Below are 14,485 nucleotides of genomic sequence, written 5' to 3'. Positions count from 1 at the left end.
TGATGTGGGCAGAAGCCAACTAAATTTAGGGACTTGCTCTTTTTTATTTACTATTTTGACAGAATCAGGGGGAAAGAAAGTTAACTTCCTCTCCTCCTCCCAGCCAGTTTTATTCTTTAATCTCTCCAAAGAATTATTAAATCTTTTAAAAGATCAAACACCCGGATCCTTCACAAAGGTTGTCACAATGAATTCATTTGCAGAGCTTTCATCCCTCCTTCCCCACTGTGCTGAAATAATGTTGACTATTTTTCGCTGTCTCCCTGGCTTGCTGGAAAGATCCAGTGGCAGAGGTTGTTGCAAGGACTCAATCTCCCACTCTTTTCCCACCTGGCACTGAAATATCCCCAGGAATTAAAAATGCAGGTGGCAGGACCTTGCTGTAGCTGTGCTGTCCAAAAATGAGCTCAGAAAAGGAGCTTTGCAAAAAAAAAAAAAAAAGAGATTTATGGCACTGCAGAGCAGGGGGAAGGGAATAGCAGAGATCCCTGAAAAGTGATCCCCCCAAAAATTCCATTTTTCAGGAATGCTACTCTTGGTTTAAGAGAGTAGATCTGATTTAATTGCTTGGTAGCCCAATTAGAACCAATCAGTAGAACAGCAAATTTTTTTTGGTTTAATTAGAGATATCTCAATTAACAAACACACACACCACAGAAGCAACACAGAGAGACACAATTGATGAAATGAATAATTTTGTTCAGTTTCTTACAGAACGAGCCTTTCCTGCCAAAACTTAGAAAGCAAAGATGTTTTAGAAAGAGAATATTCAGTATCTTAAAGACTGGTCTGCTTCAAATGAGAAGGATTTAAAAATAAACTTTTTTTATACTAAACCAAACATTTAAAATTGCTTAGTTTTCAAAATCCTCCCTGAATTTTACCACAATGAATCCTCTCAGAGCACCGAATTACTTTTTAAATTCATCATTTTGCCTTTTAATGGGCTGGGGGGGTTGCAGGGGGAGCAGAGCCAGAGCAGTTTTGGATGAAGTTTTCAGGTTTAATACCCACCAGGTCCCACTGCCCCCATAATATTCCATGTTTTCCATGCCTGGGAGCAGCCTGGATGATCCCAGAGAGGGGGGCAGAGGAGGAATGCAGGATCCTGGGTGTGAAACCAGGGAAAAAGGAGAGGGGCAGATTGTTTATTCTCTCACATCATAAATCCACCCCTCCCTGATCCCAAACCATTTCTGAGGGACTCAAAGAAAGGATCACTCTGTTTTAAAAACCTTGCTCTTTGATCTGAGGGCATCAAATCTCTCTTCAAGTTGAGTCCCGAGCTTGGGTGACACAGGGAAATACCCTGAGAGCATTTTTGGGGCCACAGAGTTATCTGGAAGAACTTCAGGTGCAGAGGAAACCACAAAATGTGATGGAGAACGCAGAGAATAACGCCCTTGAAAAGAGGAATTTGATGTGACAAACATCTCCCTCCCATCAGTTCCTCTCTACCAGCTTTAAAAAGCAACCCAAATATAATTCCAGCTCTTAATTTTCCACAGATTCTGAGTTTTTCGCGTGCTGGTCGCCCTGAGCTCAGACATTTCCACAGCCCCATCACAGGGGATGCTCCAGACTCTCCAACCGTGAGCACACCAGAACAATAAAACAACAAATGCACACCTCCAAAACCTCAGGGAGAAAAAGAAAACTCCCCCAGGCTAAATGAAAAAAACAGAAGCCTTGGAAATTGGGTAAAAAAAAAAATAAAAATAAAAATTAAAGAAATTCCGTGATTTATGGAACCATCAACACTCCAGCTCATCACTTTCCTGAAACCACGCAGAGGAAAAATAAATAACTTCTTTTCCAGATCAAGGACAAGGAGATTCAAATATCCATCCCACTTTTTGAAGGCCAGAAGGAGCAGATCCAGTCCCTGGAAGAAGCTGAAATTCCCAAGGCTTTGGCTCATCCTTGAAGCTCCTTGCACAACCTCCCCCCCACAAACCAACCCAAACAGATTTGGTTGCAGCTGGCAAAACTGATATTGCTTAGAAAGTCATCAGATTTGGGATTTTATTACCTATCAGCAAATTTAGCTAGGCCTGCCCAGTAGAAAAAAATCATTAAAAATTCCAAATTACCACCAAATCAGGGCTCAGTAATGACAAATATGTTTGTGAATTAATTAAGTGCTTTTCCCTTTTGGAAATGTGTGAAACATCATAAACTCCACCATGGTGAGAATTCTGATTTCCAGATATTTCATTACTTTGCTTTTTAAATCCATTTCCATTGGATAGAAGCACATGAGACCATTGCCCAAAATCTTTTTCTGAGGGGTCACATTTCACACATGAGGAGTTTTCCACCTTTATAAACACCAATAAAACACCTCTTGAACAGGTTCTAATATGCAACAGGATTTCTATAAATCCTCCCCTTTCCCCCCCCCCAAACTATGGAAAAGTTCTGATCTTCTTTGGAAATGATCAGGTGTTTAAGGATCTATGAATTTTATGTCATTTAACACAGATTTCTAGAAATAGCTACAAAAAAATCCAAGGAAAAAAATCCACAGATTTTTAGAATAACTACAAAAATCAAAGAAAAAAAAATCAACCTTTTTGTCTAATAACCACACCAACAAATTCTTACACGACTGACTTGATTTTTGTTAAAGTGCTACTTTAACAATGATTATTTTTAAATTTCATGGAGCCATTCCATGGAGGTCTTGATTTCTTGTGCCTCAGCCCCAAGAAAACACTGATTTTATCACAACCACAGAAGTTTTTCTTCCCCAAATGTGAATTTACTCAGGGACTGCACAAGAGGTGGGCACCAGAGCAGGAACTGCACCTCCATGGGGAGATTAAATCTCATTTTTTCCTGAAATCTTTCAGTGAAGAATGGAGCTGTGAGAGGCAACAGCTCACACGAAATCCTGGAGTCACAGAAACACTCCTTAGGAATCAATCTTATTAGAGAAACCCTTCTAAGCCAACATTTTCAGTCAAAATTTAAAGCACAACCCTTCCTAGCTGATAATTTTTACTGCTTTTCTAAGGGACCCAGTGCAGCAGGATGAGAAAACCCAACAAGGTGAATTTTCAGCTCAATGTCTTTGGCCAAATGATGAAAACTGAGCTTGTTCCCACCTCCTTTTCCTGCCCAGACTCCAGGTCTGTGCTTTCCCTGTCCCAGAGTTGGATGTGGCTGTGTTTTGGCTGCTCTTCCCTGGATTTTTGCTGCTCTTCCCTGGATTTTTTTTTTGCTGCTCCCAGCAGCTGTGGGCAACTGTTTCCTCCCCACCATCTGCCCAGCCTGGATCTCTTCTCTCTCTCACGCTGTGCCTGAGCACAGACCTGGCTCCAAGCTGGGCTCAATTGGCATTTGCAGCCCAGGGACCTTTGGAGGACAAACAGCTCCTGATTCTGTCCCTGCAGGTCAAATCTTTATGCTAATACCCCAAAGTTTCTGGATTTTCTGGTTTTTTTTTTACAGCCCTCCTTCACCTGATCATAAATAAAGCAGTTTTTGGGGTGTGTTGTGCTCACAGGGAGCTCAAATCTTGTTGTTGTCTCCCTTTCCAGCCCTGCTTTGTCATCCACATTCCCCTGCTTGCCTGGCATTCCCATCTGCATTCATCTTCCATATCCAAAATAAACTTTTACTGCATTTTTACTTGGGGGAAAAAAAAAAAAAAATCACCAAGAGCAAGAGCTGAATTATGACATTGGGATGTTGTAAGAATTCATCACTGAAGGAGAGACCTGATCTAAAGCAAGAAGAAAATGAACCAGTCAAATATGGCAGCAAGAAAAATTGGAGAAAATGGAAATGTTGGTGTTTAAAGGAAAAAGAAGATAAATAAAACTCCCATTTCTTTTTAAAGAGCAATGAGAAATTTTTCCCTCATCTGAAGCTGAGCACGGATCTCTCTCCCTACACCACCATTATCATTTTTCTCCCCAAAACTTTTTAATTTTACACCTAACAGTAATTTTGGCAGCTGGAAGAGCTTTGAAAAGCAGCAGAAGTTTAGGGAACTCTGAGTTCAGCTCCAAACTCATCCTCAAGGAGCCCAGGCCAGAAACAGGAGCCCTGGGAATGATTTACCTTCCAGTTCAGCCCATGCTCAAGCATTCCCAGAATTTGGGACCTGACATAAATCAGCTGCAGGCATCCAACAAATTGGATGTGATGCTGCAGAACTGGAACTTCAGGTTGCAATTCCCATCCATTTAAGGGCTGGTTCCAATTTTGTTAAATTAATTTTAGTGCTTTTTTTTCCTCCCCCTTTTCCTTTTCCTTCCTAATCCTGGTGCTGTGATCAGGCTGGGATGGAATGTTTATGGATTATTTAATGTGTGCTGATATTTGAGGCTTCATCCATTATCTGGCCAGGATTAAGGTTAATTAAGAGACTGCAAAAGAGGAAAGAAAGGAAAGAAATGGGCCTTGAAATGCCAAAAAAAAAAAAAAAAAAAAAAAAGAAAAAAAGAAAAATCGCATTTCCTTGCTACATCCAACCCTCAGTTCTGTTAAAACAATGATTTTACTATTGATGAATGGTGGAATTCAGACCCAGGGATTGCTGTGCCCTCCTTGCAGGCAAGGAAAGTTATTTTCCCTGTGTCCCACACGCAGGCAGCAGCTCCAAACCTGATGCCACGAAATCCAGGCCAGTGCTGCCTCCTCCCCCCCAGCCCCATGGCTGCAGCCAAGGTTTCAGCCAGCATATGGTCCAGAATTGCCATCAATCATCCTGATTTATCATCCTGGCAGCTCCTGCAGCAGCTTGGGCCAGGCCCAGGGCGAGCTGAGGGCTCTGCAGGTACCAGCATCTCTACCAGGATGCAGAATTGTCTGGATTAGTAAAACAGCTTTTCCAGAGGAGGAGCCTCCACTCCTTCCCCTCTGAAAATTCCGGTGTTTCAACCCCAGAATTGGCTCAAACGGGTCCAAAAGTGTTGGAGCATCAAGAAATTTGATGTATTGGTACTGATTTGCCTGCCTGTGCTCAGACTGGAACAGGAATTAGCAACAGCAACATCAAGGTGATATAATCACTCTTTTTGGGGAAAAAAAAAACCCCACAGAGAGGTGAGTGGTGACCCCAAAACTTGACACAGTGATACCGTGGATGGGACGTGCACCCTCAAGTTCATCTTGAGCTGTCCTGACCCTTTAAGAGAGTTTAAATAACCCCATAAAAACATTAAGGTGGAGAAGATGTCTAAAATCAAATCCCCCAGCAGCACCAAACCGTGTCCTCAGCTGCCACATCCACACATTTTTCGTGGATATTTCCAGGGATGGCGACCCCACCACTCCCATTCCAACGCTTTGCAACCTTTCCCATGAAAATATTTCTCCTAATATTGGCTCTAAACCTCCCTGGAGAGTTTTCCATGCTGTGGGTCCCAGGAATGAGTTGAGGAGATGGGAAATGTGGCTAATGGCCAGAGCAGGGGAGGAGCAGCATCCCTGGGCTCTGCTCCTGCTCTCGGGGTGTTTATCCAGGGGCTGCTTAATGCAAAATGCAAAAGCTGTCCCGAATCCGTGCATTTATTGTTAATGGCACTCGAAGTCAAAAGCACCCTGATTCATTTAGTGGGGAATAATCATTTACTGTATTAGCTAATCTATTTATCAATATCAAGTCAATTATTATGAGGCATGGAGAGGGGCTGGTAATTACACAATGTAAACAGAAAGGATGGGATGGGGGAGTAATTCTATTTACTCATAATTCCAAATATTGGAAAACAGTCACAGTGGCTGCAGAGCACAGAGCCCACCTTAAAGAAACACGAGCATAAAACTCTCCCCAAACGAGGATTTTTGTGATCAATATTTTTAGCCATTAAAATATTTGGAGTTGTGACAATATTTTAAATATTACTGCCTGTATGAGCCTTAAAAAAATATGAAGTAGTTATAAATATCAACTAGGATTCTGAATATCCCATAGTTTAGATCCTTCTGATACATCCTTGAATTCAAAATTTATCCCCATGTATCCCTATTTTCATCTGCCTATTTACAAGGATGACCAAGCAAAATTCATCTTTGTGGAGAACCAGAGATAAAAATACCAAAAAAACTTTCAGTAGGCTAAGAATTCACAAGACTATAAATTATAATTGCCACCAGCCAAGTAAAGAAATAGAGTAAATCTAATTTGATTCCATGATTCTTTTGGATTTAATAATTTCCCTCACAGTTGTGCTGTGAAAATCTGTTTTTGTGTTGCAAAAATGAAAGTCCTGGTAATTGCTGCAGTCTCTGAAGGACCCTGCCCTTAATGTCTGGCTGACAGAATAAACCCAAAAAACTTTAAATTCATTTTCAACACCATCTCCCATTTCCACATTTGTTTCTAAGCTCCCAGCCCACCAAACTGAGCACTGTTGTTTGGTTTTTGTTTTTTTTTAAACATGTGAACCTGATAATTTCACTTCTTAATCCAGTCCCATATCAACCTTCCTGACGAGGCTGCCAATTAAGAGATGATTTACTTAATCAATATTAACAGATAATTTACTTAATCGATATTAAAACCTCCAAGAACTTCAATTGTCTTATTTCCAATAATTTGCACCCTCATATTGAGGTCACCCTGCTCCATTCCAGGCCAGAATTCCAAACAACGAGGGAATTTCTTGGCCTTAACATTTGAAAAAGTCAACTGCACTAAGAATAGCCCAACATTAGCCTGCACTCCATTTTTAATGGAGTTCCAACAAAAAAAATCCCCAATCTATTCATAGTTTTTATGGCTTCAGCACTCCCATCTCCCTTTCCTTTGGCTCTCTTGCCATACATAATAAATAATTATGGGATATTGGGCACCCATGGGACACAGGAAAATATTGGCAGGTTGAGTTTTTATTTAGGGACTGGGGATGGGAGAGTTTGGGTTTTCTGAGTTCTTTTTCCCACTAATCAATGCCTCACACCCAGGACACCAGAACCTCTTTATTGACACTTTTTTAGGAAAAAAAAATTAAAATCTGTGGAGACACCCACAAAATTCTGTTTTCTGCATTCAAACCCTCCTAACCAGCAGGTGCCTCAGGTGTGGGACTGGGAATTGTGAATGTCCAAGGATGTAAAAAATAAGAGGAGATCCTTTTATCTCACAAATTTTCATGTGCATCCACATTTACTGGCACATATTCCTCTAAGTGCCACTTTTTATTTTAAAATCATTCAAACTTTCTGTTTGGTGCTGTCACAGGGTGAGGAATTTGGCTTGGTGGGAATATTTGATTAAATCAGTTTGGGACAAATCATAACTGGCTAATCCTTGAGTAAGGTAAGGATCTCACACTTGCATTGTTACTTTTTTCCCTCCTGGTTGTTTTTTTAGTTTTTTGGGTTTTTTTGTTTTTTTAATTGAAAAAACCAGATTTGGGAGTACCACTGCACAGAGCAAGGGGAGGCTTTGGCACAGAATTCTTAAATCCCTCCACCTTTCTTTTTTTTTTTTTTTTAATATAATAAAGTTGATAAAACCTTGAAACAAAATATTTTCTCTTTCTGGCAACGACAGCTCAGCATCATCCAGAGCAGAAAGGAGCAAATTTCACAGCAGGCAGAGAAGTCACCTCAAGAAATTGTTGTAGGAATGACCCAGTGGCTCCTGTCACCCCTCCAACCCAAATGTCACCACAACAAATTTCCAGCAATATCAAAACACACCTGAGAGCACCAAATCTTGAAGATTTAATTTCGTTTTTTCAAACCCTGTCCTTTCCAATGGTCGCAAAACAGGAATTGAGGTGCTTTACAAAGAAAAAAAAAAAAAAAAACAACAAAAAATGGAGACGCTGCACACAAAAGAAATGCTGGAGAAAAAGAAACTTTTTGCCTTAAATCCTCATCACCCTCCTGGCAGGGCTGAGGTGAAATGGTGCCATGTGGGGATTTCATCAAAAAGCAGAGCAGAAGATGCTGAAAGGCCCAAGTCTCTCCCTCCTGCAGCCCCTGCACGGAGGGGAAATGGTGGGGTTAAGAAAATAAAGTTCTCTCCCAGTAAGGCAGCCACATAATGAACACAGCACTATTATGCAGGAGGCCTCTTGAGACAGAGGCCTAAAAAATTCCACTGAAAAAGGAAACACCTGTTGGAATATTAACTAGGACAAAGTCAAGCAAGGAGAATGAGGATAGGTGGCCAAGAGGTCGGAAAAAAAATCGAAGAGGAAATGTTGGAGGGATTTTTCTTTATTTTTTTTAAAAAAGTGGGACATTGGTAATATTTGAGTTTTTAGTGCAGCAAACTGCCTTCCCTTCATGCAAGGATCTAAAGGTGACAGAAAAGATAAATACAAGCCAATATTGAGCAAATTATCTTGGTTTCTAAGAGCAGAATTGTGTTGGACATCCTTAAACTGTGCATAATAATAATAATCAGGTACCTCCAGGAGCTGATGGGCTCCAGGTATTGAAAACCACTTATAGCTCCTGTTCAAGAAAAAAGGATAAAAGAATATTATCAAATAAAGAAAATAAATAATATTATTAAATATTCTTAAGAAAAATCTCAAAATCTATTTTGGCCAGGGGACGTTTTCTATGAAGCTGAACTCGCCATCAGGTTTTACAGGTGGCCAAAGATTTGATACACAGCAAGAATAAATTCCATTTTGCTTTTGCACAATCCCCAAGTTCCTTGGAGAATTCCAGAATCCTTCCCTGCCCATGGCTCTGCCTGGGAGACTGAGGCACAGGTGAGTGGGACCAGAGGGTCACTCTGGGCAAGGAGAATTCAACTGTGGAAATCCCTACCAAAGAAAACAGAATTTAGAAAGGCCCAGCACAGTTCTGACCCCAAGGCTGCACCCTAAAAAATGAAATCCTACTGTGACCTCTGATGCACACCCCACTGCCAGGGCTGGAAAAACCACGAGACCCAAACCATTTCGGGTTTTATTTTTCTTGAGGAAGTTGCCCAAAGCTCACATTTTGCAATATTTGCTGCCTAACTGGAAGATGTATCATCAGGCAGCCTGCCTTCAGCTGAATACCCAATTCAGGAGGATTTAACACAGGTTTGAGAGCACTATAAAGCAAATGAGCACTTATACCATGCTAGGAAACATGATCCTTACTTGTAGTGCACTTGTAAGCATTTTTTCCCCTCCAATACTTTTATTTTAAAGGGAATAATGTTTCTTTCCCTATAATACTCTGGAGGAGTATCTCAATCCTCTTGTAAAAGTCCCTGCAGAGCATGAAAATAACGTGTTGCAAAGGTTTGAACTTGACATGTTGAGGAGGGGCTGAGCTCTGCAGGGCTCAGCTCTCCAGCACAGCTCTGCAGCCAGGGAGGGAAGGCTGGGATGAAGAGGATGAGCTTGGGATGAAGGGAACGAGCCTGGGGTGAAGAAGATGAGCTTGGGGTGAAGAAGATGAGCCTGGGACCCAGGAGACCAGCTTGGGACCCAGGGGATGACCATGGGATGCCCATTCCCAGAATCTCAGCCTTTGGAACAGCTGGATATGGAAAATAATCACGGGAGATGTAAAACACAGAGCTCTTTCAGCTAGGCAGCCATTTGAAGGAGGAGGAGAAGAAGAAGAGAAAAGGAGGAGGAAAAAAAAAATCAATAAAAAAATAAAACCCAGCCACTTACAGGGATCTGCCTTGACAAAATAAACCCCCAAAAACCCAGCTCGGCGCTTTCAGCTGAGCCCCGGCACCACACCCAGGCGGTGTGAGCAGCATCCCCTGCTCGGAGCGGGTCGATTCCGCAGCTCCGACACAATAAAGGAGAACCCAGCCCCATTTCCAGGGATATTCCCCATGGCAGGAATGAGCGCTCCGGCTCCGCTCCCTGCGCTGCTCTCCAAGAAACCGCCCCCCCCTGCTCGAGGTGCTCGCGTTTTACACGCGGCTCATCCCGTTTATAATGAGCTTGGCTTTATCCTGATTATACCTGGAAAGCACATCAGCCTGTCACAGCCAGCCCCGGGAATCCTTAACCCTTCCCGCGCTGCCTCCAGCCCGCCGGGGGGAGCCTGGCCAGGATTTTTAATTTTTTTTTAATTTTTTTTTTTTCCCTTCGGGATTTTTGTCGCTGGGAAAGCTCGGTGGCTGCTCCCAGCTGGAGGATGGAGACGCTCAAAAACCCACGAGGTTGTTTGTCTGCTGCTTTCACACCTCCAGGGGAAATTTTAGTAGGCAAAGGAGAGAGCAAAAGTCTGTGTGATGATGATGATGATGATGGGGAGAGGTACCAACAGCAAAGGCAGCCCCAAAAAAGGTTTCAACACATCCTTAAACATCAGAGATATCCCTGGCCATGGCAGCATGTTGGAAATCGAGGATTTTGGAGATCCCTTCCATCCCAAACCAAAACTGTGATCCCAATAGCCAGGGCAGCCCCAAAAAAGGATCCAACGCACCCTTAAATATCAAAGATATCCCTGGCCATGGCAGCAGGTTGGAAATCGAGGATTTTTTGGTTCCTTCCATCCCAAACCAGTCTGGGAATCTGTGATCACAAAATTCCTGTTGTCCTCTTAGCCCAGCAGTGCTGTGGGTGTCACCCTGCTTGGGCAATACCTGTTCCCCTCCTGGGATTTATTTATTCAGGCAATAAATTTTCCAACAGGAATCATCTCCCCAACCATGTATTTATCAGGAATATATCCAGAAAGGGTGGGGAACTATTTCAGCTGTTGCCTATAAGCATGTTCTTACATTTAAAAAAAAAAAAAAATCCCAAACCCGGATAAAACACAAGTTCATAATTTTCTGAGTAGTTGAAATCACAGTAAAACCTCAATTAGAGGTTGTATGGTGAAAAAGAAAAAAAAAAAAGAAAAAAGAAAGATTAAAAATCCTCTGCAAGATACCACACTCAAAAAGAACTTTGGAGGTGCTATTACATAACAACTGCAATAGGTTTGTTATTGGTACCAATAATAATAAAAATAAAATTGACACAGACAAGACAGTGCCTTGGTGACATTTCCATGGCTCCACACCCATCTCAAACTCTCTCTCACCTGGATTTAAAATAGGAACCTAAACTTTGCAAAGCAGATCTTTGGATGGTGGAACGCTACAGCCTTTTAAAACCCAGAACATTTAACATGAACTTGAACCTGGTGGGGAGGAAGAGTCGTGCAAAGTGAGAGCATAATTTTAGAAAAATCCAAAATACCTTGGCAAATTGAAATTTAGCCAGGACATGAGCACAGCTTGCAGAAACGGAACTGTGGGCTCTCAAAAGAACCCCAGACCTTTCCCTTTTGCAAAAAAAAAAAAAAAAAATCAGGGATCCAAGCCTTTAGATTCCCCATTCCATGTTGAGAATGCAGGAGAGGAACAAGAAAGTCACATGGCTCGGCTGAGGAACGCTGTGTTCTTCTCCCTGTGACTACAAGCAAATTATTTAGTCACTTGGTGACTGTTTTCTCCATCTGTGGAAGAGAATAATATTGAATGCTCACTTTGCCCACACAGCATTACTAAAAACTCTTCTAAAAGGTGAATTTTCCAGCACCATCAGGAGCTTCCTTCTGCCCAGACTTTCATGCAAAGCGATTCCTTTGCAAGAGTCAGGGGTTGTTTCCCCAGCTTTGGCAAATTTGCATTATGGGCTAATTATTTTTTTATCAAGGGCTTTCAGAATGTCACAGGAAAAGGCACTGCAGAGATGGAAAGTCACTTTTATAGTGCTGAGATGAGGCCAAGGGAAACAGATTTGGACCAGAACCTACAAAGCTCTGAGCTCAGATCTCTCATAAAGGTAATTAATGAATGAGACTGCAAACATTTGTTTTTCAGGCCTAACTATTACCTTGATCTGAAATGCCTGAAATAATTTCAAAGCAAAATATTTAAGTTGTAAATCTGTCAGGGCACCTCGAAAAGCGTTTGAATTTAATCTCCTGGGTTGTGCTGGGCACTGGGCTCTTCCTGCCCAGCTTTTTTTTTTTTTTTACTGTTACAATCCTGATAAAGGCACTGGGAGGTGAGGGCTGAGCTCGATAATTCATACCCTGTGCAAAAGGCAGCACTGAGCCTAAACCCTGGCTGGGAATTACACCTGAAGCCACCAGAACTCATCTGCATGGTGGGGAGGAAGGAAGAGGGAGGGGAAAAGGATGCTGCAGGGATGGGAATAAACTTTAACCCGTTCAGGTGCCCTTGTGGCAGGAAAGGAGTGCAGGAGGAGGGAGGATCCAGCCCCAGACATCAGCCTGGCATTTCTTCATGCAAACCACACTTGTGCCTCATCTCAGCACTGCCCTGACCAGCTGTAACCTGTGGCACCACTGTGTCATGGTTTATCCTCTTTTTTTAGGATTGGGATTAAATGTGTGACTCTGTATTTCTTGTTTGGACTCAGATGCTTATTAGTTCTTATTTACATTACAGTCCCACAAACCATGAGTTCTACAGCACTTCCAGCTAGCAAACTAAAAATGGAGTTTTATCTCTCTCTCTCTACAAGGCCTTTTAAGGGTAAACTGTCTAATTAAGAAATGCTACCTAAATTATTTTTAACCTAATAACCAACAGCCCGTGGCTTGTAATGCAGACTTTTCTATCTAATCACACAATATCACCTAGACCCAGGAAGAAGAAGGTGAAGAAGGACAAACTTCTGCCCTAAAACCTCCATCTTTATATATATTACTTTATATATATCACATCTTTATATATATTACATGCTTTATATATATTACCATATTCTAAAACTCTAAGTTTTCCACCATGTGGTATTACAGACTTCTATTCAAACTACACACCCATGGTCCCAGTTCTATCACTCAATTCTGGAAGTTTCTCCTGGGGGTCAGTTCCTGTCAGCACAGAAAGTCTGAAATTCTCAGTGGCCAAAGCTCCAAGAGTAACCCACAGATTAATGGGGGACAGCAGGCACAGACCCTTCAGGAGCCAACAAAACACACCAGGAGCTTAATCTGGGGTTTTCTTCCAGCCCTGCCTTTGTCACCTCGGCTCTGCTTTGCCTGGAAAGGCTGAGCTGGAACAGAAACCAGGCAGAGCAAAAGGAATAAAATCAGTATTTATTGAGAGGATTCACCTCGGGCAGTGCAAGAGCCTGGCAGGGGCTGCACCCAAATCAAATCCAAGATGGATCCTGGTCATGAGTTTTATATTTTTATAAGCTTTGGTTCATCTGCACATTGGGGTCAATTATCCAAGCACAGCCCCAGGCTATGGAGTCTCAGCCCCTGCTTTGCCCCCTTTCCCTCACTGTTGTTTCTGCTTTTGGGGTACCAGTTGTCCTTGATTCTCCAGCTAGAAAGGAATTGTTTTGTCACTTACTAACACCTAATATGAAGTTTCAGAGTTAGACACTAAGCAGCAGAGATTCTGAAAAACACTTTTAAAAGCTAAAACCCAAGGCATCACTCCTGCATTGCTGGGCGCCCACCACTGCCAGCAGAGGGAATGCAGGAATGCTGCAGCATTCCAGGGAACCCACTGGAGCATCCACGCATTCCTGCTGGTCCCTCCGAGGCTTGGGGACAGCGTGGATGCTGCCAGTGTCACCACAGCGCTGCCAGCCCTGTCCCAGCACATTCCTCGGGCTCTAATCCCCTGGGATAATAGCACTTCCCTCCAGATGCTGCTGATACCCAGGGAAGAAAGGGCTGCGATGGATGCTTGCTCTTTTTCGTTTCCCTAAGCTGATAGACAGCACTTGTCAACTGCAATCAAGGGAAAAAGCAGCTTGGAACCTGCCACTGTTCTGTTACATATTTCATGTTCTCCCTGCAGCACAGGAGTCTCAGTCCTAAAAAAAAAAATTCTTGCTTTGAATTAGAGAAAAAAAATTCTTGTAAAAGCCACACCTGGTTCTCACACAGCTCACAGTGAATTTGGGGAGCTCAGTAGCACGAGAGGTTACAAAGTCCATTGATAAAAAGGGATTTGAAGTGCATGTACATTAATAAATAGAAGAAAGGCCCACCTGAGCTGGCAAACACGGGATCTCAGGTGACCAGAAGTTAATGCCACCTTCTGGGAGATGTGAAGGCGTTGCTGGCATTCCTCTGGAACTCTGAGCATCAGCTCCTGGCTCCTGCTGAGGGCTGGAATCTGGTGACAAGGACCTTGAACCAAACACAGCACAGCCAAATTTACAGGCAAACCCTGTACAGGTCTCATCCAGCTCATGTAAATCTCAGAACATTGGACCAGGGCTAAATCCAACCCAGGACTGCCTTAAGTCCTAACTCAAGTTTTGCCCTTCCCCTTTCTCCTCCCCTTTTTCTACCCCACTGGGCTTGATTTCAAAAATTAAAACACCTGAACTTTCTCTCTCTTTTTTTGAGGGGCTGAGTGGGTCCTGAGTGAGAAGCAAATTTTCAATAAATAAACTTTTGTGTTGAGGGAGCCAAGACCAATGACAGGAATTTCATTTCTTTTTCCACACCCTTCAAACACTGCACAGCATCATCAGGACCTGCCTTGGACCTTGGAGCCATCCAAACCTCAAACCCCGACCTCAGGAATCCTCAGCTTCTGCCATGGGAT

General features: G+C 42.6%; 1 long non-coding RNA gene across 3 annotated transcripts in view; it reads right to left on the bottom strand.

Annotated features, from left to right (window-relative positions):
• Window positions 1-14,415, bottom strand: part of LOC148221359 (uncharacterized) — a 50,703-nt gene extending 36,288 nt beyond the window's left edge. For 2 of the 3 annotated variants that reach the window (XR_015808158.1, XR_015808163.1), the window contains exon 1: window positions 13,920-14,415. This is a non-coding gene — a long non-coding RNA (uncharacterized LOC148221359). Of the gene's footprint in view, window positions 1-9,902; window positions 9,968-13,919 lie in introns of those variants that run through there. The other variant, XR_015808156.1, reaches the window with a different exon arrangement.
• Between the last annotated feature and the right edge of the window lie 70 nt (window positions 14,416-14,485).

The sequence above is a fragment of the Sturnus vulgaris genome, chromosome 23 (assembly GCF_052056855.1).
Source record: "Sturnus vulgaris isolate bStuVul1 chromosome 23, bStuVul1.hap1, whole genome shotgun sequence".
In the NCBI taxonomy this organism is placed as follows: domain Eukaryota; kingdom Metazoa; phylum Chordata; class Aves; order Passeriformes; family Sturnidae; genus Sturnus; species Sturnus vulgaris.
Note: the sequence above shows the minus strand (reverse complement) of the source record. Positions and strands in the feature narration are given on the sequence as shown.